Source organism: Prosopis cineraria, unplaced genomic scaffold, assembly GCF_029017545.1.
Source record: "Prosopis cineraria cultivar Desert tree isolate PC_DT_omini unplaced genomic scaffold, ASM2901754v1 PC11, whole genome shotgun sequence".
Taxonomy (NCBI): domain Eukaryota; kingdom Viridiplantae; phylum Streptophyta; class Magnoliopsida; order Fabales; family Fabaceae; genus Prosopis; species Prosopis cineraria.
Window position 1 is genome coordinate 44,887,643 of NW_026555342.1, and position 26,133 is coordinate 44,913,775.

The 26,133-nt window shown below is 30.2% G+C and overlaps 1 pseudogene; it reads right to left on the reverse strand.

The window, feature by feature from the left end:
- Positions 1–950: 950 nt before the first annotated feature.
- On the reverse strand, positions 951–5,157 carry LOC129284944 (isoflavone 7-O-methyltransferase-like; annotated as a pseudogene).
- Positions 5,158–26,133: the final 20,976 nt, after the last annotated feature.

A 26,133-nucleotide genomic window follows, 5' to 3' on the forward strand; every position in this document is an offset into this window, starting at 1 on the left:
TTTTGACAACAAGTTTTATAGAAATTTTGAATTATTCATATTTTGTGAGAGCTTTTCTTGTGCCTTCTAAGTGCTTAAGAAGATTGGGATTATCAAAGGATTGGTCTTCCTTTATGGGCACCCGTGAAGTTAGGGGTCAAGAGCTGATGCCTTTTGGATTCTAAATCCTAGACCATAAGAGAAAGGGTCAAGAGATAGGTTCCTTTTAGGTGAACTATTTAGACCTTTCTTGTTTGGTTTCTTATTTTCGTTTCTTGTTCATTGTTGCTTCTAGTTTTCTACTTCTACTCTATTCTTTGTGTAGTACTTGACAATTGTGCAACGATCCATTAGAATCTAAAGGGTTTACTTCTAGGCACAAGTAGGGATCTTCGCGTCACCAACTTTTGCCTTCTAATAGCATATCTAAACTTAGGAGAGAATTTCAATAAAGGACTATAGATGTGATTTATCTTCAAATCACACCCAATAAATTCTTAAGGGACTAAATGAAAATTATGTTTTGAAAGAAAATTACTAAAATACCCTTTATTTATTTTTTTTTAAAATTTTAATCACCATTACTGAAGGCCCATCGCCAATGGTTGGACTGTCGTTGTCGTTGGGGCTACCTCTACCATTGTCACTAGAGCTTTGATGACTAGTGGCCAATTTTCGGAGAATTAATTCTCCAAGTTCGTCAAAAAAGGGTTTAATCCCATAACCCTTTAGTTTGCCATAATAAGATTGACCATCAAACCACCCAAACATCTTTGTTATATATTGCAAAAAATAATAGGATTAAAGTGCATTTTTACTCCTGTGTTTTCCTTCGAGGAGTGTGCTGGTCACTTGTACTAATACGTGGGTTAGGTTTTTCCTAAACCATTTTTAAAGGAGCAAAAATCCCCCTCTATGAGTGGATAGACCTAAAACCAAAACAAGGAGTAATCTTGTAATACAAGAGGATAGAAGTTTCAAAGCAGATAATGATTAAGACCAATCTTCAATAATTGACATAAAACCAAAACAAGGAGTAATCTTGCAATACAAGGAGGAAAGAAGCAAGTCTCAAAAGCAAGATAATGATTATGGATAAGCTTCAATGATTGACCTAAAACCAAACCGAGGTGTAATCATGTAATGTTTGAAGCCTGCAGCTTGTAGAAGCTTCTTCCATTCTTTCTCAGTTCTTTCTTTCCCATTGAGGCAACTCATCATCATAACATCAAACAAGAGTTTCACATGTCTCATGTCATTGTCATCTTCCTTCTCCCTTATAACTACCTCAATGATTATCACCTTTCCTCCTTCACCTTTCTTTGCGATTGCCTCCTTACATTTGTTCAGTATCTTCAAAGAATCTTCATCATCCCAATCATGTAATACCCACTATACGAAATCACCAACAACAAATGTCAACCCTTTTCAATAATTCAATTAAATATTCAATATAACAATATTGTTAATAAGAAATATAAACTCCATTGTCAATAATAAATATAAAATCCATAACAATATGATATCAAGAAGGGAATTTTAAGTGAATGATTAGGAGAGCTTTATCATATGTGGTTTAATTGGATTAGCTCAATATAGATTAGCCGGGACCTGATTCACCATTTTTAAAAACTGTTGGTATAAATAAAAGGGGATGAGCTACACACTTAACCTTAAATATTGGGTTAAGATTCATTTTTATCCATGAACTTTTTTCGAGCAATACCAGGCATCCTATGTTGGATAAGTGGAGTAATTTTCACTCAAAATCATTTTTCTAAGGGACGAAAAACCCCTTCTTTATTCCTTAGTCACTTGTTAATTTTCCATTCTTTTTTTTAGCTGACATAGCATGTGCCGAGGCCTACATGTAATAATAGGCAGGACCCTAACTATGTCCTTTGATACTAATTTACTCCTAAACTTTTTTTCTAGTAGCACTAGGCGCTCTAAAGTTTTATTAAAATAAAATTTAATAAATATTTTTAAAATTTAATAATTTAAATATTATTATTTATAAATATTCATTCAAAATTTATAAATTATTTTTAAAATATTAGCATCTCAAATTAGTTTTCAAAAATTTAAGATGGGAAAAATTTCATTGCAACTCCCTTAACCAAACTTATTAACAGTTAACTCTTAAAATTTTAAAACATGAATTCAGTCCTCGTGGGTCCCACTTGGGTTAAATTAAAAAAAAATTAGGGACATGACACAAATAACCTTAATTCCTTCGAATAAAAATAATTGACATAGGAAAAATGAATAATGATATATAGAAAATGAACAACTGACATAGGAAAAATTTGCAACTCTTATTAATAGTATAACAACTTATGTAGGAAAAATAAACAATTGGTGTATGAAAAATGAACATCAGACATAGGAGAAATTTGTGATTATCATTAACAGCATAACACCACTATAAATAGAAATAAGTGAAGCTATGTGCATAAAGAACTCATTTAGGAAAAATGAACATGCATTATATGGAAAATAAACAACTAATGTAGGAGATTGGGGTTATTTGTGTCATTTCTCTCAAATACTGAATTTCAATTAATATTTCAAAATTTTAGGAGGGTTAACTATCAATAAGTTTGGTCATGGAGGCTATAGTGAAATTTTCCATTAAAGATGACTTGTGAATTGTATGTGAAAGATTTGTAAATAATAATAATAATAATAATAATAATAATAATAATAATAACAACAACATTCACAAATAAATTACAAAAATTGAGCTTGTAAGAAAATTAATATTGATTAAATTTCTTAAATTTTTTAGATCCTTTTATGTAATTGGTTTGGTCAACTAACAGTCTTCCTCCATGATATTGCACCACCTAAATTTAATATTTTAATATTTTAGAATTCTGTATTATAAATAGATAGAATGAACCTCCAATTAGCAGATAAAATTAATATTGTTTTATTGAGTTTGCAACTTATGTTTCTAATTTTAAAGTTAAAAACATATTGTATTATATAAAAATATCAATTAAGAACTTAAGGGACTTATTTTGCATTTTAATATTTGTTGGGACTTTTTGAATAAAATGATTTTTTAAGTGCCGTTCATCCTTATGAGTACGAATTACTCTAGACATATTATAATTAATATATTTTTAGCCTAGCTGAAAAGTTGATCAAGTAACACTTCAGTTCCAAATATTCATTAATTTGACCATTATAGCTGAATAAAAAAATTATGGAGAAGGACCTAAAAATTTTAAGGGACTTAATCACTGATAATTTTCTTATAAGATCATTTTTTATTTATTTTTAAATAATATTATTATTCACAAATCTCCACACACAATTTACAAGGAATCTATAGCTATAAATTTCTATAAAATTAGTTTGTATTGTAAATGTTTAAAAAATAATTTATAAAATTTGGATGAATATTTATAAATAATAAAATTTAATTTATTAAATATTAAAATATTTAATAATTTAACAATATTTATTAAATTTTTTTAACAAGACTTTTAGAGTATCCAGTGCTCCTAAAAAAAAAACACCCAAAGGCACAGTCAGAGTTTTATGTATCATTTTGTGTAGGTCTCACCTACATACCACATCAGCAGGGAAAAAAAAAAAAGGCAAAGCTAAAGGGTGATTAATGTAAGGGGTCTTTTTGCCTCTCAAAAAAATAGTTTAAAGGAAAAATAATCCCACTTATTAATATAGAGTGTTTAATACTTCTAAAAAAAGTTTAGGGGTAAAAATGAACGTTTACCCTTATATGTTTAATATATTTTTCCCAATCAAATGAAAACATGTGAATTTTAAAGTATTAAAAATATAATGATAAAAATTTTTTTATAAAATAAAGTGAAAAGTAATTCACATGTTCTTATATATTTCTTCAATTTTCAATTAGTTCCCTATAGTCTTTTTTTTTTTTAACAATCATGCACTTTTATAGTTGATTCATTAAATATATTTAATCCCTTAAAGTTAAAATTATGAGTTTATAAAAAATATTTTTAATATTTTTGGCTGAAAAAGAAAAAAATTGATTTAATATGTTTAAATTTTATTATTTTTTAATGAAAAATTTATATGTATAAAAATTATTTAAAAGAAAAATTAGTTATATAAATTTTAATTTATTAAAATTATGTAATTAATTCTAAAATTATACAATTTTTTATTAAAATATAATAGTCCTTAATTTCATTTTTTAAAGAAGAAGTTCAAGGATTTTAACCCACAGCTAGGACTAAAAAATTTAATTAATTAAACTATAAGAGCTCAATTAAAATAAAATAAAATAAAATATAAGGATATAATTCAAAATTAAAGAAAACTATAAAGTCATACAAATGTATTTTTTTCTAAAATAAATGATGTTTTAACTTGCCTTTAGAATAACGGCATCGGCGGAAGGGATGGATTCAAACATGCTGCCACCAACATAACTCAAGTTATTGCTTCCTGAACAGTTTTCCACAACGTGTGGAAGATCAAACACTATACATTTTAGATTAGGGCATGCTTCAGAGATGATTCTGCATGTAGTGCCTGTGCCACCTCCAAATCAACTATGGATTCCAACCCTTGGAAGATTGACTTAGAGTCTCTCAGTGCCACGTTGATCATCTGTGAATCACTCGCTATGGCTTCATTAAAACACTTCAATTTCTGAGGCTCACGTTCAAATACATCCCAAACGCCAGCACCGAAGGCACTCTCAACCATCGTATTCGCCTTCCCTTTGAACCAGCTCCCCAAAAAGTCAAATGCAGCCATGCAATTAGTGTCAGCAAACCATAACACCATTGGTGCTAGGTTTGGTTCCATGCCATTAACAAGTAGTTTAGAAGAAGGAGTGAGAGTGTATGCCTCCATTTCTTCATCTTCCTCATTCACTTTTGTTTCTGCTACTAAGAAGCCATTGTGCACTAGTAAGCGAACAAGCCTCTCTAGAGAGTCAGATTTTGTTGGGTAAAGTTCAAGATGGGAGGCTAATTGAGGAATAGTCATGGGTTGGCCATGGTTGTGGATTATGTTTGGAATTCTTAGCTGAACAGCACACCTGAGAACTGTGGCATTAATGTAGCTTAAAATGTGTTTGTACAAGTGAGCTTGAGCTTCAAAGTACTCATCACTTGCTGGGTTGGCTTCAACGGAACACATAACTATATGGTGATTTTTGTTATCTTGATGAGCTCTTTGTCCTATATCTATAAGCTTAGTTAGCAGTTTGAGCCTATAAAAAGAACTCACTTGGGCTGTTTCAATAAAGCAGAGAGCCCCTGCTTACGTAGAGCAAATTGACCAAGAAAATTAAACACTTATCTAGTTTATTAAGAAAGTTACATTTTTCAATGGAATTTATTTAATTCACGCTGTGTCCTTTGTCTTTGCTTGTTACTATACTTTTCTTTGATGGCTTTTCTGTTCATTATTGACTCCTAGTTTGTTTCCATGTCTCCACGGAGAGCATTCAGAGGAAAAGCTGCATTTAATATTTGTTTATCCATGACTTTTGTTAATCCTTATCCCCCGGTTTTTCTCTTACAAAGTACTTTGATCCTTTTATACATGATCAATAACTTATATTAATTTTTTTTTTCTTAATTTCATCGTTGATTATAAAGTTTCAAAACGTTGAGCATACAAAACCTCCTATGCTTGACTAATAATATTGTGGCCACTTTCTTACATTAATTATTAGCGGGGGTATGTATTGGTAGGACTAAGCCAAGTTTAATTTTTATATCGCTTACAGGTTAACCTAATTTACAAGTTATGTTGTTGAATTCGATTTAAGCTATACTAACTCAATTCAAACTTAAACATACGTCAGAGAAGATTGTTGGCAAGTCCATTACGAAAATGTGGGCATTTCTACATAATTTGTATATTTAATTCATGCATTAAATAATAGGGTTTTTTTTTTTACAGAAAATAATATGGCACAGAAATACTTACAAAGTCTTTTTTAAAAAAAAAAAACTTCTAATATGTTTGAATCAACAATAGTGCATGAATACCTATTAACTTTATAAAATTGGCTAACCTTTCCCAATCTATTAAAATAGCCTGATATTAACTAATAAGTTCTAAGGATAGAACTTAACATATTGTGGACTGTGGACCTTTTTTTATAAAGTTAATAGGTATTCATGCATAATTGTTGAGCTAAATATGCTAGAAGCTCATGAAAATAAAGGGAGAAGCACATTTAAGGCCCCCAAATTGGAAAAATGGCAATGAGGGTCCAAAACAATAGAAAGTTTAGCAATAAGACAAGATTTAGCAATATAGTTGTGCATGCTGAACTTTCTATTGTTCTAGGCTCTCATTGTCATTTTTTCACGACTAGGCCTTGAACGTGATTCTCCCAAAAATATCTAAGTATTTTTATATTTTAACCTTAAATAATACTATGGAATGTATACTTATGAGAACCTCTTATGTTTATCTATGAATATTGTTATTTTTTATAGAGTTAAGGTATAATTTTACTCCTAAACTATTCATAAAGAAATAATGTTACCCTTAAATTAAACTATTCAACGTAGTAATGTAGCTCCTAAACAAATTAAACTAAAACAATATTGTCCCTACCATTTAAAGCCCTAACATTTAACCTTTAAGTAAAAAGGTTGACCAATGAAGGCCACTTGTCATAGATGACGGACGGTTTTTGGATTTTAAACAATGGGAGCAATATTGGTTTTAGTTTAATTAGTTTAAGGGCTATAATGCTATGTTGAATAGTTTAAAAGAAACATTACTCTCCCACAAATAGTTTAAGGATAAAATTGCACTTCAATTTTTTTATATTAATTAGTTTTGGAGGTATGTAAAGGTGGGACTAAGTCAAGTTTTCATCATGAAGTTGTGGAAACATGTATAGGTGGGCCCATTTTATATATCTTCAAGCAATGGGTAAAAGCTGAAAAAGATGATTGATCACTTGTTTATGCATTTCAACAGTTTAGGATTATTATAATTTTTTTAACTTGCGCAAGCAATTTTAACTTTTTTTGACCAATTTTGGTTTTCGGTTCGTTTTGGCTAACTTGCAAGTTTTAACTTGACTGTGTTTTTTTTTTTGGTAAATAGTTAATGGTACTGGCATATTGGGACAATTGAAGTTAGTTGTAAATAGCTTTTGTAGTAGTGATTATATTGTTATTGGAAAATAACATTAGGTTTTGAAATTAGTTCAATGCATGCAAATTTTGGATGCTTTTGGAATTTGGTTGCTAGATTTGCAGTTAGAATTTGTTTCTATATATTGTATTGTAGAGGGGTTGCAAGAAATAGAACCCCCTATTTCTCTTTTTTAAGAAAACACTGAAATATATAACTAGTGTTTGAAAATAAACATTATATAGTTTCAACTATATATAGTTACCTTGAATATCCGCTACGTATAGTTCAATCTCTAAATTGATCAAAATTGAGGCCGAACTATATAATAAGTGTAATAGGGAAATATAAGAATTTTTAAATATGTGATAAATAATTTATTCTAACAGCAAAAGAGAAGTTGGTGTAAACTTGAAAATTTTAAAATAAAATAATTAATTATTCTTGTTGGTATTTGACTTGAATGTTGTTAACAGGCAAATGTGCATGTGTGATGAGTTTGAAAATAATAATAATAACAAAATCAATATAACATATTTTGATGATATATTTATAAAATTTGGAGTTGATGCAACAAGATATATTAGTGGCTTAATGGAACTTATGCTTTTCAAAGTCCTATTGTGCTGAATTACAGATTTTATTTTACCTTAATATTGAAAAATTATCAAAATGCCCTTACTAAAAAAAAAACCACACATCATACTAGATTTTTTCATCTATCTCCCCTATTTTTCCATTTCTACGTCTGCGATCAGAAAGAGAGCGCTTCGAGAATCCTCTTCCTCCACTCTTCATCTCGACGCATCATATTCTTCTTCTTCTTTGTTGTCGGCAAGTGAGTGATTTCAGAAGCCATCGCAGCTGCAGATCAAGGCGGGGGTGTCGAAGACGTCATATTCTCCTTACTCCACCGCTGTTTGCACTACCAGACTCCTCCTTTTTCCCTATCAGACATCGTGCTGTTTTGGTGTGAATGAGGGAACTTCCATTCCTTCTTTTCATTTCTCCTTTACTCTGTTGGTCAGTATTGTTCCACCTCCCTTCTTCCCTATCGTCGAATCTGTATGTGCATTGTGGTTTGGGCCAGAAGTTCAGTTCTTGATTTTTTTTTTCTTGCTACTTTGTGTTTATATGTTGATGCACATAAGATGGTTGTATGTTAAATGCCCATAAGACGTTGAATAGAGGAGAAATTTGGGGTTTCTTTCAGCTAGCTGTGAAGAACAAGAAGCTTGATGATAATGCACACAAGATATTTGTTAAAATATGTAGCAGAGTTGGAATTGAGTAATTAAGTAAATTCAATGTATTATGAATCTCACATTTAGAATTCATGTATTTAAAACTCTTTGTTTGTATGGATTAAAAAATTTTCTAATGAAGAAAAGAGATAAGTTGATATTCAAAATGAAAATGAAAAAGTGAAAGTTATGAGTTTACTTATATTTTTCAATTCATAAGAGATTAGAAAAGATACGAAAGTCATAAAAGTATTAATAGTAAAAATATGAAAAAAAAATAAAAAATTTAGAATGACTGTAATTGCAAATGACTAGAATATAAAGGGAATTCAAAATTACAAAAGAAATGTAATATGAAAGATGGATTTTACATTATTTTTTGTATATTCAAATAAGAGATTTGATGTAAATCTAAATTTAAATTCAAATCTCGGTTAATATAAACACACCATAAAGGCTAATTATATATCAGCCAATAAGTTTCAAACAAATATTGAGTGATTAAGCATGAGCATCAATATAATATCCTAAAACCAAAAAGAGGAGCAATCTTGTGATGTTTGAAGCTTGCAGAGACGAGAAGTTTCTCCCATTCTTGTTCAGTTCTCTCTTCACCATTGAAGTTGCTCATCATCATAATGGCAGACAAGAGTTTCACTTCTGTCATTTCATGTTCATCTTCCTTCTCCTTTATCACATCGTCTATGATTTTCACCTTCCTTCCGTTTCCTTTCTTTGAGATTGCTTCCTTACAATTGTTCATTATCTTCATGGCATTTTCATCATCCCAAATATGTTATATCCACTGGACAAAATTGACATCATCATAATTTACCAGCTTTTTTTCAAGTATTTGGTCGTTCTCACAAATGTACGAGATCACAGTAATAAATTACCCGGAGTATTTCAAGTGTCGAACTTACAGAAAAGTTACACTTTTATTAATTTAAGTAATTAATAGTTCAAGAAAAATAAATAAAATGGATAATTTTGATGAAAATATAAAGAATAAAAATAAATCAAAAAAATAATTATGAATGAAAACACAATTACTTGAAGCGTTAGGATTTATAATTCACCCTATGGTTTGCTAGTTTCTATCCTTTGGGTTGACTTTGATAAATTATAGTGACAATTATTCCTAAAGTGTCCTAATATTCTCCCAAATTATTAGTCTCTTTTTAATTAGTGTTGAATTCATTTGCATGATATCCAAGAAACTAGTTAAACCATGAAGTTATAGTTTAAGTCACCACAAATTTCTCAAACTATTTCTAGCCTAGTTATTTATGTTTATTTTCCTAGATCTACGTTCTCTCTTCACCTCCCAATCTATCGAGATTACCCATATATTTGATTAAATGGTGGCCAGTCATTAAATCAATATAAATAACAAGAGAAATAAATATAATTAGAAAAAGCAAAAACATTCATATATATAAATGCAAATAATCAAAACAAAAAAAGTAGAAAACTGCTCTCCAGTTGGATTACATCCCTATCTCAACTGTGTAATTTAGAAACACATAATAAGATTAAATAACACCGTTTTAAAATCTCCAATCATGAAAAACGATCACATAGAAAATTAAGGAGTAAAAAAGAAATAATTATGATTTGTAGAACTCCTCAACGATCTCTATGCTTCTACAAGCTCCAAATATCTGGAAAAGAATTCTTGAGGTATTTAGATAAGTGATTGGATTCTTTCCTTATTGATGAAGGGAAGTATCTATAGTTAAAATGAAGACTCCTTCTCTTATTCTTTGTTAATGTGGGACTCTAATACATATATACATACATACATACATACATACATATATATATATGAATTCACGTACCTATCTTTATTCTTCTTGGAATAGCACAGTAAGATCTCCTCCAGGATTTCTTCATCAATTTGTATAAATATAATATCTATGAGATTTGAATTACTTCCTTCTCCTTTTATATATATAAATATATATTTCTCTTTTCCTTCTTTCCTTCTATTTGGTTTATTCCTTTTCTCTATAAAATATAAAAATAAAAGAATATGAGTAGATTTTGTATTAAAATTTATTTTTATCTTATAATTAAGTGATGAGAGAAAAATATATAAATATTAATTAAATAGATATGAAATCTTAGAAATATAATTAAAATTAAAATTAAAATCCATACCTATTTAATGGTAAAATAATCACGTATCAGTATCCATTCAATATATATCAACATCATAGAAAACATGCAATTCTAGGTGCATTCACTAGAAAAGGAATTGGGAGCATTTCAATATAGAACTAGTAAAATTTCTGTGACTAATAATTTAGGATATTGGATGCTCTTCTATAAATCCAAGGTGGCAGATTTGGTTGGCCATTCGAATGAACAGCTAATGAATTTGAAGGACAGATGTCAAAGGATACGCCTGATGCACAACATCCTGAGAAGGTGGTAAGGCCCGGCACTCGCATACGTACGAAATCTCTGAAGGTTAGAGAGAATGAGGGCATATGTTAGAGGACTGTACATCTTGTGAGAATTGGGAGGACTGTAAATCTTGTGAGAATTGGGCAAATTTTGTTAAGACTCCTCTGTGTATGTCTCTTCCTCCTGCTTATTTTCTTCTGTGACTGTTCCTTGAAATCAGCCATAGCTGATACTACTTTTATGATTTTACACAATACCATACCATCTAAAACTTCCATTATCATTGAGTTTTCGTTTTCTGCCATTATTCTAGTTTATTATAGGTGACCGTGCCATTTGGTGCTTTCGTTGAGAGACTTCATGGCGGAGAACACTCGCATGAAGGAATTAGCAGCTGAGATAAAGAAGCTCTATGAACACACTAACAGAATGGATAAGTTGGAAAAAATGATGGGCGACATGTCAATCTCTGTTCCAGAGATCTCAAAAAATTTGGTGACCTCAGTTGCCACATCTCAAAAATAGAGGGTAACCGGAATATGAATCATATCACACATTCCTTAAGTCTTAAATTGATAGCAATCTTTTCATTTTAACACATAATTGAATTTATATTGAAAATTATGACATACTTATATTACTCATTATAGTAAAAGTTTTAGTATTTTTATAAAAATTTGGGCAGAACTTTCTTTATAAATAAAATCTCCTAAAAATTTTACAACATAATATTTTTCACAAATATAGTACTAGTTTGAAGTTTAACTCTTTCTAATCAGCAAACAATATATATCAAAATAAAACCCTAACTATAGTTTATCTGGAGCAATTAATTTTACTTCTAAATTACAATACATAAGTCTTAAACATTTACATCAAAATGTAATAATACCAAACAAAATTAACACCAAGTAATGTTGTACTACCCTTCAAAAATCAATGGTAGGATCAGTGTCAGCTAATGAATCTGAAACCAAAATAAATTTTCAGTGAATAGCATTCCAACAATAAAAAATTAAATATGTATAAAAGGAAAATTTAAAATAATTATGTGTGCTCGAGATGACAATTTTTGTAACAAATATTTAATAAAATTCTACATAAAAGGACTCTATATAGCTTTAAATAAAATATGATTCATTAAAATATCGTATCAAATGTCATTATCAGTTAATTTTAATAAAGTAAATAACCGTAATAAATAATTGTAAATATGTCACTAATAAAAATCAATGAAAAATAGATCCATAAAAAAATTAAAACTCATAATTATATTAGAACAAGTAATAAACTTGGACGCACAGTTTATGAAAGTAATACTAACCAAATGCGGCTCGATGCCACGCAATCAAACATAGGTATTAGACTAACAAAATTTAAACTAGTTAGTTATTTACCAAGGCACCAAAGGCTAATGAAACTGCCACTAGCAATCAGTATTTTATATAAAGTTCCTTTTAAAACAAATTTCAAACATGCAAGAAAATAATCACTATTAAATAAATTTTTATTTTCAATGTTGAACTTGTATGAATCATTTTCTACATCAATTCAATAATTTTTATAATGAAATCTCACAATTGAAGTCCAATCTTACATTTACTGGTTAACCAAAATCATCAAATCCGATAAAGAGAATTTTACAAATAAAGTAATTTAAAAATCAAAATAGCCAATAATCTCATTGTTACTATTAAAATAGTTTCTATGAAAATGTAATATTTTAGTAAAGATAAATTTATTTCGAAAATCAGTTGGGAAGCTATCCACTTACCTAAAATTTTTAAAATTTAGAAATTCACCTTTCAATGTTAATTTAATTTCTCATCTTCCAAATTCCCTATAAATTAATTGAAGATTTGTTTAAACAAACTTTCAATAAGTCCAATAATTTTCTCACAGCATTACCACCATTAAAATTTAGCTATGATAAATTTGAAATTTTAAAATTAAGACTTTACGCATAAAAATTCCTTAAAAATCATAGCTTAATACTCTATTAAAATACAATCTCCCATCAATAACCTATTCATTTTCAATAATTCAAATAATCACATATTATTAATTTTGTAGTCAAATCTTCTTTGTAACTTTCAACTTAAGTTCATAGATCAATAATAACACCCATGCTAATTATGCTTCTCACAATATGTTCATAGTTCATAGTTCACAATATGAAATTTCAAAAAAAAAAACCAAAATTAAACAAAACTCTTTTAAGGGGTATTTTATCAAACACCTTACATACATAAATTTTAAAGTTTTAATGATAAACTCTTCTCTTCAAATCTCATCCCACAATTTTTCCAACAACTCTTCAATGCCAATACTTAAATTAATTCAGCTTTCCAATTTCATTCCTTCAATGAAAGTCAAAATACGTTCAAAGAAAATTATCTAATCTTTCCCTTTGCAATAACCCTAATATCGGAGGAATAAACTACCAAAATATGTCCTTAGCTTAAATTTTCAACTTCATTAAATCCCTATATCTACTCCAACATTCACGTATCTACTGGAATTAAGGGGAAGCATCACAACTTGCACACTCTTTTCAACACACACACACACACACTGATGGAAGCTAAGAGAAAAAGAAGTTGCTCAAACAAGGAAGAAGGAGGAGGTTGGCCGGCGAGCATAACAGGGAAGATGGAGGGGAGAGAGAGAGAGCTGACAAAGTGCACAAACCAAAGGGAAACAGAAAAGAAATTGCCAACACAGAAAATTTCAATCATCACAGTCTCTGATGACAGCAGCTAGAAGAAAATATCAAAGAAGTCCCCTCAGCAATGATCGACGGTGTCACAGACCAAAGAAAACAGAACAGAATAAAAAAAATTAAGTCAGTAGACTTGGATGTTTTCTGCGAGGTGGTGACGAGCCTATGACCACCGACGCTAATGATGGAACGGTGGAGAAGGAGGCAAGATCGAAGACCACACAATGAAGATCCAGAAATTTCTTTAGCTCTGGTAACTCAAGATTGAACAGGGAAAAAGAAGAGAAGGAGAAAATAAAAGCTGATGAAATGACGGTACTTTAGTAATTTTGGAAGCTGAGATAGGCAAAATTCAAAATAAAACCCCTGTTTTAAGTTGGCTGGAATTTGAACCTGGGATTTGATGCATAATATTTGCACCATCTTCCACTACACTAACATCTATTCTTGTCATAATAATTTCAAAGGCTAATATAATTTTAGTTAAATTCTTGGGTTATTACATTAGTTCAAAGCTCCATTGTGGGGTCTTTAAGCTCGAAGGACACGGTCACTCAGGAAGCTAACCACTATCAACCATTTCAGCTTAAGCAGGTAAAACTAGACTTTCTGAGGTTTGATGGCATAGAGCCTTTGCAATTGCTATTCAGGGCTAAGCAATTTTTCACTTATTATTACTTATGAGACTCCTGATCTACAAACGATAACTATAGCTGCAGTTCACATGGACGGGTTTGCTTTTGCGTGGTTTCAAATGTTGCAACAAGCTGGACGATTTCCTACATGGGCTCAATTGACGAAGGTTATAGGGTTACAATTTGGGCCTATAAAGTTTTATTTCCTACAGTTTGATTGCCCTAAAACCCAACTCTTCAAACTGACGCCAACAGGTTCAGCTTCAAAGTACGACAGCTGCTTTATGGCTCTTGCTAATCGGGTCAACGGTTTATCAGAAGATGTCCTACGAGATTGCTTCGTTAGTGGGTTGAAGGAGAAAGTCTGGCAAGAAATGGTAGCTAAGGAACTAGAGATTCTAATCAGCATCGTAGCTTTCACTCGCTTATATGACGAGAAAGTATCTATCACACATGTATCTCATGACCTTGATTTGGGTCTTCTATGACTGCAACAAAATCGTTGGCAACTCTTTCGGCAGCGATGGTAAGTATCACTACACCCGGATCAACTCTTCCACCAATGCTTCCAAAACCCAATACTAAACCATTGACACAAGTCAAACGGCTCACACCAGCTGAGATACAGCTGAAGAGGGACAAGGGTCTGTGTTATACATGTGAAGAAAGAAAAATTTACACCTAACCATCGGTGCCCAAATTGCCAATATATGTTAATGCACTATGAGAATAAAGATGCACCAACTGAAGTGGTAGACGTAGGACAGAGTTTTGAAACTCTGAATGAACAAGAAGATATCTTGGAGCTTCATCATCTTTTATTGCAATCATCGCAAGGGTCACTTGGTAAGTGTACTATCCTGTTACATGGGAATATTATGGGCATTAATGTTTTCATGTTTCTGGATGGGGGAAGTTCAAACAACTTCATCCAACTCAGGATTGTTAAGCATTTAAAACTACCTATGGAACAAGTGCAAGGTTTCAAGGTCGCAGTGGGTGTTGGACATTTGTTGAACTGCTACATGATGGACCTTTTTACAACAATTATTTTAAACTTTTTACGTTAGTTATAAAAGGATAGTTAAAAGGATGATAATGGAAAGTCTACTTTTCACATCGGTTATTACTCTCAACCGAGGTGGAAAGTGGATTTTCCACGTCGGTTAATTAATGAAATCCGATATTAAAAGTTTTTTAATATTGATTTTCTATATAACCAGTGTTAAAAAAATTTTTAATTTTATTTTATTTTTCTTGACATCCATAATTTTAAACTTGCAAATTTTATAGTTTATACAGTAATACAAATAGCTAACCCAACAAATTGACAATGAATATTCAACTATACTATATGTTTATAAAATGAATTAAAATATGTTCTCCATAAATATAATGTGTTAATCTATATATATATAATTGTTCAACTACTAAAATACTATAAAATTTTATTCAACCTCTCTCCACTTCGAAAAGTACTCTTGGAGAAGTTGTTAGCCAATACATCTCGAATGTTGTCAATTTCTTCTCTATTATACAGCTCCATATTTTCAAAAATTTAAAAATAAAATTTATTAGAATAATACTTTATGGAAATAAATACAAAAATTTAAACTAAAATTAAAAAATAAAATACCTCTCGTAATCTTTCTGTAGTCCCAACTTGAACTATCTCATATATGTAACGGATAACATAATATCTGCATTTTGTGCTTCCTGACTGCCTACAGCACTAGAATAAATGAAGATTTAAAAATTAAATATCAGGGATAATTAAATATGAAATTTAAAAGTTCATATATACTTACATTTGGATAAATCCATTCCATCGATGATTTTGGCTTACATTCCCCAAAAGTAAGCATATAATATGTCTCAAGTGCACTATTATCATTTTAAATGAAAACACATTACAAAAGTATAAATATTTTAGGAATTAAAGTTTTATATAAACTAAAACTTATTTGTTGAAAATCCATATGAGCTCTTCACTTGGTTTTTTTCTCGAAAGAACAACACCAGTATACTTCATTTTAATTCAGGCAAAGAACACAAAGTGACCAATGATAACTGCATCATATAAAAATTTAAATAGGTATTAGATAACACAAATATATATACACACATACACATGCATGAATAACAAATACTTGCCTATCAATAATTGGTGCTAGATAACGTGGCAATTTTGTATCTGACATATGATTCATCACATATGTCATCCTTCTATGTACTACATTATGAGCTTTCTGCACAGTTTTCGGGCACAAAAATCCAAATGTGTTTTGTTTCCCTATTTTACAACAAATATTTTCATATCATTAAAATGGTATGAAAATGTTAGTAGTACGAAAATGAAAAAATGTATATAGAAAAGTTATAAGATTCCTAATTTAGTCTATGATATGTCCAGCTCCTTTAAATCTAAAAACTCTCTAAGATCTCTCTTGTTGAATCGAAAAGCATATCCCTTTTTCATAACTATGACCCCTAATGGCATTTTAACAATAATGCCTTCCATCATATCCTTATAAATTTCATGCAGCTACGCCAAGTAGGAAAATATAATAACATTTTTAGGTTCCTATTAAAACATAAAATGAATGAGCTATATAGGTAATTAATTAACTAAAAGAAAATAAGATTATATTAACTTGCTATTTACCTCTAGCAATGTTACATCAATTTCTAACACAAGATGTTTAGGCTATAGAATGAAAGAGCCTTTTGCTTAGCCTATTGTTGTAATCTTAGAAGTAGGAAATGACATGTGTACATTATTCTCACCCTTTTGAACATGTGTAATTGCCACCCTAACTTAGTCTGCTTTAATCTTCTAATGATAAATTGTGAACCCAAACTTATATACTAGACCTTCAATAACAACACATTTTTTTTAGAATCTCTAGATAAAGATAACAAGAAATTCCTTCATTGTCATTTGGTACGGCAGGATTAGGATTAACTAGTGCTAGTGCCATTATCCCTGGTGGATTATCACTACCTTTTGTGCTTGGTATAATAGGGGACATCTGGATGAAAGGCAAATCTATGTTAAATTAAATTAAACATAAATCTATATTAAATAAAATTAAATACAAACCTAAGGTGTACAATCAACTCCTGGAACTGTCATGAAATTGGGTCATCATGTCTTTCAGAAATGATTCATGAAATTCCCACTCAACCTCTTGTCGAATCTCAACTTGAATCTTTTGTCTAACCTCTTCTCAAACCTTAGCTCAAGTATCATCCCTAACTTTGGCCACCAATTGATGGATCTCATCTCTAGACATACCTTCATGAGAACTTCATGGAGTTAGTCTAAAATACTGCTTGAGACCAACTCCGTTACCAACGCCTCTAATTCAATCAGGATGTTCTGCCTTTCCAATTGCAGTTGATAAAATATCTATGTTTTCACTTAGAGTGAAGGAACCTTGAGAAACTTTCTCTTTAAGTAAATCCTGAAATATTTAAGCTAAATTATTACTTAATCCTAAAAAACAATTACTCAAATTTAAATTTATTTCAATTTTTTCAACAACTGCAGTAATCTTTGGAGTGATATACTCGCCTTTCTTGATCCTCCCAGCCTTCCATTTTCTTTAATGAGTTGGCTGTGGTAGGGGCTAAATGAAAACATCAGGGTTTGATTTTACTACTTCCTCCATTTTTTTTATCTTCCTCAATCAACTTTTATTCAACTTTTCTATATCCCTCATGAGACACGTAATAAGGATATAGATTTTGTGATTGTATTGCTTCATTTACTACACTTATTTTCTATGCAAATGAAAACGAATTAAATTAGTGAATCATATAAAACAACATTAGATAGAAATTAAGTGATAGCTTATCACTTGGAATTCAGGGTCATTTCAAGATGCCACAAACTATCTCCAAGTGTCTTGATCATGAAATTGTACTCTTGACATAGATCCTGACCTGCCTTCTTCCTATTTACACGAATGTACTCTTTAGTCAATGTTGACTTAAAATCCTTCCATCGTTCAGCAACATTCATTAACTAATGTTTCTTCATTTCAGTAGTTATAGGAATATCATAAATTAGCTGCACAATAGTTAAGCATTAAATAAGTTAAAAAATTTTAAAAATAAAACAAAAATAACAACTACAAATGTTTGTGACACTAACTAGAATTTCTTCCCAAACTTGATATTTAATAGCTTGTGGCACTTGTCTCCAATCCTTATATAGGATAGTAATTTTATCACAAGCTTGAAGGTCAATGAAGCTAATTAATCAATCTCCCTTAATGCCTAGTGGAACAAAATTAAGGCTAAGTTCAACATGTAAGCTCTCTATAGTCCCATGGCGTATATCTAACACTCAATTTTATCGGGCTTCTACCCCTTTTCTTACTAGGTCAATTAGTAGGATTATCACCTCCTCCAAAACCTTTCATATGCCTGTTGTAAACAAAATAAGATAGATAAATCATAAATATAAAAATATAAGTAAAAAAAAAAAGCAAGATCAAATACATATAAAAGAAAATGAATTAAAAATACTAAATAAAACAAAAACTATTACTTTATTCATTCTCTTAAATTCCTTTGCAATGATCATCTCTAAAAGCATATTCATTGTCTGTCTCATCCACTCCACTTGATTTAAGTGGATTTATTATGAAAGGTGGAGTCTCATCAACATCAAAACTAGAGTCATCATCACCATTTGTTCCAACAGTCCGTCTTTTGCCTTGAAGGACAATAGACAATTATTTCCTGGATCGATCACATAAAACACCTATTTTGCTTTATTTACTAAAATGAAGGCCTCATCAATATGACCTAACTTATTGAGATCTACTAAAGTAAACCCATCAATCTTATCTATTTGGATTTTATGAGCCCACTTACATTTGAATACAATAATTTTAAATTTGGTGTAATTAATCTCCCAAATATCTTTAATAATTCCATAACATGGCATGAGTGTCCATTTTGGATTTTTATCTTTTGAACTAGAAAAATGTTGAGTTTTAGCTACCACCATCACTCTACTATTTTATACAATACTTTTTTCATCTTAGGCTTTCATATAAAATGAATACCTATTTATGTCAAATCTGCCCCAACATACAACCTCAAAATGAAGCCCCTTAGCTAACTTTTTTATCATATCAAACACATTGGCCTCATTGTAAACCTTTTCCTTAAACCACTTGCATAATGTCTTGTTATGCTCATTAGCTATATCATTCTTTTTTGAGTTTTTGTCCTTTAACATTTTCTTGTGAGTATCTAAGTAACATTGGACTTCTTCTATGTTATTCAAGATGTAAATATGAGCTTGTGACACCTCTTTACAACACATTTCACTTTGACCCCTCGTGTTCCCTTTCCTGTGAGACTACTCCCTTTATGGTGAGATTTTGGAACACCAACAGCCTTTACCCCATTTAGGCATTTAGTACAAAACTTTACAACCTCTTTTGTAACAGATCTTTCAACAATGAAGACTTCAGGATGATATGGATTCTTCAAATATCCCTTTAATATTTTCGCGTAACGCTCAAATGGATACATCTACCTTAAGATAAGAAAGACCACAGGGCCTTATTTCTCTTACCAAGTGAACAATTAAATGCACCATAATATCAAAAGAGCTAGAGTAAAGTATATTTCTAGTTGGCATAAAATGATATAACCTTCATTTTCCAATTCATCTAACTTATTAGGGTTAATGGCTTTACTACAAATAATATTAAAGAAACTACATAACCTTATAATTGTATGCCTTACATCATCTTTCAATATACTTCAAATAGCTACTGGTAATAGTTGTTGCATCAATACATGGAAATTATGAGACTTCAACCCTATTAACTTCAAATCTTTCATCGACACAAGAATTCTCATATTAGAAGAATATCCTTGTGGGACTTTAATACCATGTAAACACTCATATAACTTGCTTTCTACTTTTTTAAAAGTGTGTAGGCCGCAAGAGGTAGATAAATCATCTTTCCCTCTTCTTGTCAAGCAAATAATTGTTCTCTTATTCCTATTTCGATCAAATCTAGTCTAGCATTTATCTTATCCTTAGTCTTTCCATTAATATGTAGGAGTCTTCCCACAAGACTATCACAAACATTTTTCTCCATATGCATCACGTAAAGACAATGTCTCACATCAAGACACTGCCAATATGAAAGATCAAAGAAGATAAACCTCTTTTTCCATAAACTCTTCTCACTTGGCAATCTTTTGATTCTTACTAAAGATTAAATTAATCCTCTCCACCCGTCAGCAAACTTGCTCCCCAGTTAATGCTTTCAAAGTAAACTCATACTCTTATGAGTCATTAAAAGCCTTTTTCAATCTGGGATTAAAAGGGTGTATAAAACTCAAAACAAGTGTCAAAATCCATTCCTAACACCCAGACCATATTCATTAGACCTAGGCCTACTAGTATAATACACCACAAGCACTCAAATACTAGTGTAACATAAAATCACTCCTCATCCCCTTTGATACTAAAATTAGAAAGAGGAAGTAAATTCATTACATTGCATCAAAAATCAATTATATCATTTGGAAAACAATATTTTTACACTTGCACTAGTTTTTTGGCCCTATTAACATATATAACTTAATATATGTAAATACTCAGGGTCCAAAATACCATCCAAATAATTGCAATAACTAAATAGTGCAAGCATAACAATATGCAATCTAGAATTGGCAATAATACTCTATTACACAAAACAAATTAATACAAGAGGCATACCAAAAGGAATGCACAAATTCCTAAGCCTCAAGAGCTTTGCCCTTCTCAACACCTGAGTTAGAACCTGTAAAATATTAAATGAAAGGGGTTAGTCTAGCCACTCAGTAACTAAGATAAAATCTACCCTATGCAATTATATATCAATTGTAATTAAACCAGATGCATATGAAATAAAGTTCTTAAAACATGCTTGAACACATATCATAACTACTCAAATTAAATGATTCTCACTTCACAAAAGACTCGGTATATTGTCACAAGATACTTAGACATATAACCATGACCTGATATATTAGCACAACTTGTCACAACTTAAATGTGTGACACATTATATAATTACATAGGCAATGATTAACCAACCTTATACCCTCCTTATTTTCTCCGATCGAAACTATGAGCAATAACATTGAATAGGGCTCTATCCTATGACTAGACTATCTAAGATCACCAATTGTAAGGTGTGACTTGGCTAAAGATCACATGACTCACTCTCTAACCACTATTTCCCCCACTCTTAAATCTATGGGGTGTCATATATCCTAAGCTATTCTCCTCAATAAACTAGTGAATAAAACTAGGTTATAGTCTCTCGATAAACTATAGGACAGTCTCTCAACAAACTGTGAAACAAGGCTATACCCCATTACACTAGAGGGTAGCTAAAATACCATATAGATTTTCTCTACTCCTGATCCCTAGATGAATTCTCGCCCACTAATCATGCCATGTACAATGCTCACTTTCTATTCACATTCTCATTTACTCATTACCATAATCATCATGTTGGGTTCATGATCAAGTGCTATCCAATTAAGCACCAATATTCATTTTCACATGCATTCACTACCTTCAACTCAACACATACATCTATGTCAAGATTCATCATCAACTATTCAATTTCACAACTCTTTGCAAATTGCGACGTAGTTCAAAATCACTTTTGCACTTAAAAGTTCATTTCACAATCATTTATATATCTTTTCTTCACATCAAGGTAATTATGCAAACACATAGTTTTGTAGCATGTTACACAAATTCATATGTTAAACACATATTTCACATCATATTGCAATTAATATACAACTACCTAAAGTAAGGTTTCTCAGGTTACCTTAAACCTTTGAGAGGTCAAAGGTTTAGCCCTTAGTATTTAGCTTCCAAACTTGACTTTCCCAAGCCAAAGTGGTGTTCAAGAGCTCAATCTACAATTAACCAATTTAAAATTCATCAACATTGCCAAACACAAATTTCGACTCTCATTTTCTACTTCTACAATACCTAATATCCTTAATTTTCACCTTTGAGCTTATCTATTAGGTTTATTAACTCTCTTTTGTCCCAATAATATTAATGAACCATTAAACTACCACTAATGGTATTACTACTTCCCCAACAACCCATATTAATGCTAATTTCGCATATTAATGGGATCCAACAACAAAAAATTTTAAAACTCATTATTTATAAGTTTAAATACTTAATTCTACTCTTGTTAACTCCATTTGAGTCAATGGATTTAGACCCATAACCTATATGGATCGAAAATCATCTCCCACTAACCATAAACTTCATAAATGTGGAAAAGATAGGAAAAAATGAGTGTAGAGTACTTACCTTTGATGTTTAGGAGTCTCATAATACTCCCAATATCATCGAGGAACAAACCCTAGCAGAGCTCCACGTAGTTCTTTATTTCCTCTTCCTTATTCTGTATTTTTTGCTTCAGTTTGTGACTCTTAATATGCAAAAAATGACAGCACATGGCACAAAGAGGTCTCCTTCTCACTTTAGTTATGTCTGTGTGCCATGGCAGACATATTTCATGCTGCAGCATGTGGCACAACAATATTTCATCTTTATTTTCTTCTTTTTTCGATGCTCGATTGTCCCGACCCCACACCAGACCCACAATTAGGGTTAAAACATGATCAAAACTAGTCATTGGACCTTCCTAGCCACACATAACATCAATTTACTTAATTATTATAATTAAGCTTAGCTAACTCGAGGATTAAAATTTGGGATGTTACATTAGTAGCTAGACAAAAAAAATAATAATATGGAATGTAAACCTATGAGAACTAGTTTTGTTTGTTTGTCATTTTCTTACATTATGTTAGTTGTCAGGGTATATGTATTGGTGGTACTTGGGCTCAAGTTTTGAAAGTTGAAAAAATTAGTGAGAAAATGATAGAGAGTTTCCTTAATTCAAATTAGGTTCTAAGTGCTAAACTCCAAAATTTGTAAGTTTGACTCTCAATTTTATAACTTATTTGTGATGAATTCGCAACTTGTGTTCTAAAATTTAACAAGAAAAATAAATTTGTTTATTCTTCAACCATGTTAAAATTTGAAAAATAAGTTGTAAATTCATCACAAAAAAATTGTAAAATTAAAAGTCAAACTTGTAAATTTATAAAATTTGGCACTTAGGACCTAATTTAAATTAATTAGTTTTCTTAGAACTTATCTATCATTCTCCCATGATTATTTGATCATTTGTACAAGTATTTCAATAGTTTAGGATTATTCTAGCTTTTTAACTTAGGCACGCAATTTAACTTTCAAGGTTTAACTCAAACAATTTCTTTAATTTGGCCAATGTTAGTTTTTGATTCATTTTGGCCAATTTAACTTACAAGGTTTAACTCGAACAATTTCTCTTGATAATAGTTTACAAAATAGACATGTTTGGACAACTTAAAAGTAGTTGTAAATAGTTTGTTTTAATGGAAAAAATAGCAATAAAGGATTGCTAAAAGAAATTTATATCAGTCAAGAACTAGTTGTTAAAATTCAAATGAAAAAAAGTATAAATGGACAAGTGTTAATTTAGAATGAATTGTTGTTAAATCAAATAGATATTTGTTGATAAAAAACCAACTTAAATTAATAAGTACCTATTATGATTTTAATAATAATTAATTTTTAACTGATATAAATTGTTTTCTGCGATCGTTGGTTGACATTTTCCCTTATTTTAATAGTGATCATATTGTTATTGAAAAATAATGTTGAAATACATGCAAAGTTGTTGGCCAACCCATTTTTACTAACTTTTTAAAGGTCCAGCCTTCAGGCGATGGTTGAGTGGGCCTGATGTGTGGTTTCGCTGAGTTGGATCCTGGCAATCTTTGGTTTTCAGCCCATAATTCTTTTTAAGTTTAAATATATGGGAAAGGGAAATTCAAAAGCTATGTCAAGCAAAAAGAGGTGCATGTGATTCACGTATGATATCTATCATCATTATATTTAATTTTTTTCAAAAGGTCTTAGTTTTGGGGATAGTTAGTTAAACATACAATTTATAATTAAGATAACTAAATTTATTATTTAGTCATTATTTGAATGAATTCTAAAAATCAGTAATTTTATTTCACGTAAAAATCTCATTTTTTACAATAATTATATATATATATTTATATATATATGGAAGAATCATAGTTAGGTCCCCTACATTGAATTAATAATAGTTAAGTCTTTAATAATTTTTTTTGAAAAATAAGTTGGAGATATTAATCTAGATAATTCCTTTTTTTGCCAACTTAATTTAGATAATTACAAAATTAGGAGTTTCAATTGCAAATAACTCTTAGTTTGTAACAATTTTTTTAATTGTTTGAATTGATAATCATAATTCAAGTTTTAGAAAATTTTGTTGGGAACCTAATGGTCATTAATTCAATCGTTTGGGATATAATTGTAATTCTCCTTATAAATATTAAAGGATTTATTTTTTTTGTCAAAAAATTTAATAAATTTATCAAAATTTTTCCCGTTATTCTTTAAGAATCAATTCAAAATTTAAAATTGATATCAAAGATTGTATCAAAAAATTGATATTAGTTTATCATATTCAAAGACTATGATTATATATGCTTTTATTAATTTATATTAGATTTAAATTAAGAGCTGATTTGTAGGATTAAGTTGTTGCTTCTTCAGAGACAACACACTTTATTTTCAACTTCTTCCTTTTTCATTTATAAATTTAAGTTTTTAACTGTCAATAAAAGAAGTGTGCCAATAATGTATCTGAAAATGTTTGTACAGATGAGCTTGAGCTTGAAAGAATCCACCAGCTAGGTTGGCTTCAATTGAACCCATAACTACTCAACGATTTCCTTTATTTATGGCTTCAGTTGGCAGTTTGAGCTTAAAAGAACTCACTTGGATGTTGTTGTTTTTATATATATATATATAGCAGATTGACCAAGAAAATTCAAATGTTTAACTAGTTGTGTAACAAAGTTATATATATATATATATATATATATAATGGAAGTTCTTTAATTCCGGCTGAGTCCATTGCTTTAATTTGTTTGTTACTATACCTTTTCCTTGATGGATTTTCTGTTTATTATTGACTCCTAGATAGTTTCGGATACAGATCCAGTGTAGCGGCATGGATGGGGTGGTTGTGGAGAATCCTGATTGTGAGTTTTTATCCAATGGCTAGGAAGAGAGGGGTGGATAAAAAAGCTTCTCATATGCAAAGCACGTAATCAAGTTCTTACCTCCCAATTTAATATTTTATTATTTTTCAATTTTGTATTAAAAATGAAAGGAATGAACTTCCAAATTGATAAAGAAATTTTTTCTTTGCATCTTTTCATTTTTCTCCTTTTATGTAATCTTTTTTATAACACATTAATGAAATAAGTGATATCTTTTAAATTAACATTTTTGTTCACATCTTATTAGTCCTAATTTATCATATTTTTTATTTTACTCCTAACACTATAATACACGGAGAGTATTAAATTTTGGTAGTATAATATTTTAGAGGAAGATCGTTAGCTGATCAAGAAAATTACAGAAATGACTTAAAAATTTAAGGAACTTAACTAATATTAAAAATATAAATAAGTTCTGATACACACAAAAAATTTAATGATTTAGGCATTGTCTTTGAGAGAAGATCGAAGATCGATATAAAAAAAAAGAAGTCATCTATTAATTTATAAAGTGCTATTTTGAGTTGTTAATATTTAAAAAATAATTTATAAATTTTGAATGAATGTTTATAAATAATGATATTTAAATTATTAAATATGAAAATATTTAATATTTTAAAAATATTTATTAAATTTTATTTGAGTTAAAGCTCAATTTTGCCCCTATACTTATTTTTTAAAAGTGCTGGGCATCTTATACTCTTGGGTGGGGCAATTTTACCTTTGAACTGTTTTCTTTTTTGTTCGAAAAGCAAAAAACCCCCTCTAGTAATGACCTATTAACTCTGCCGTTATCTGTTGACAT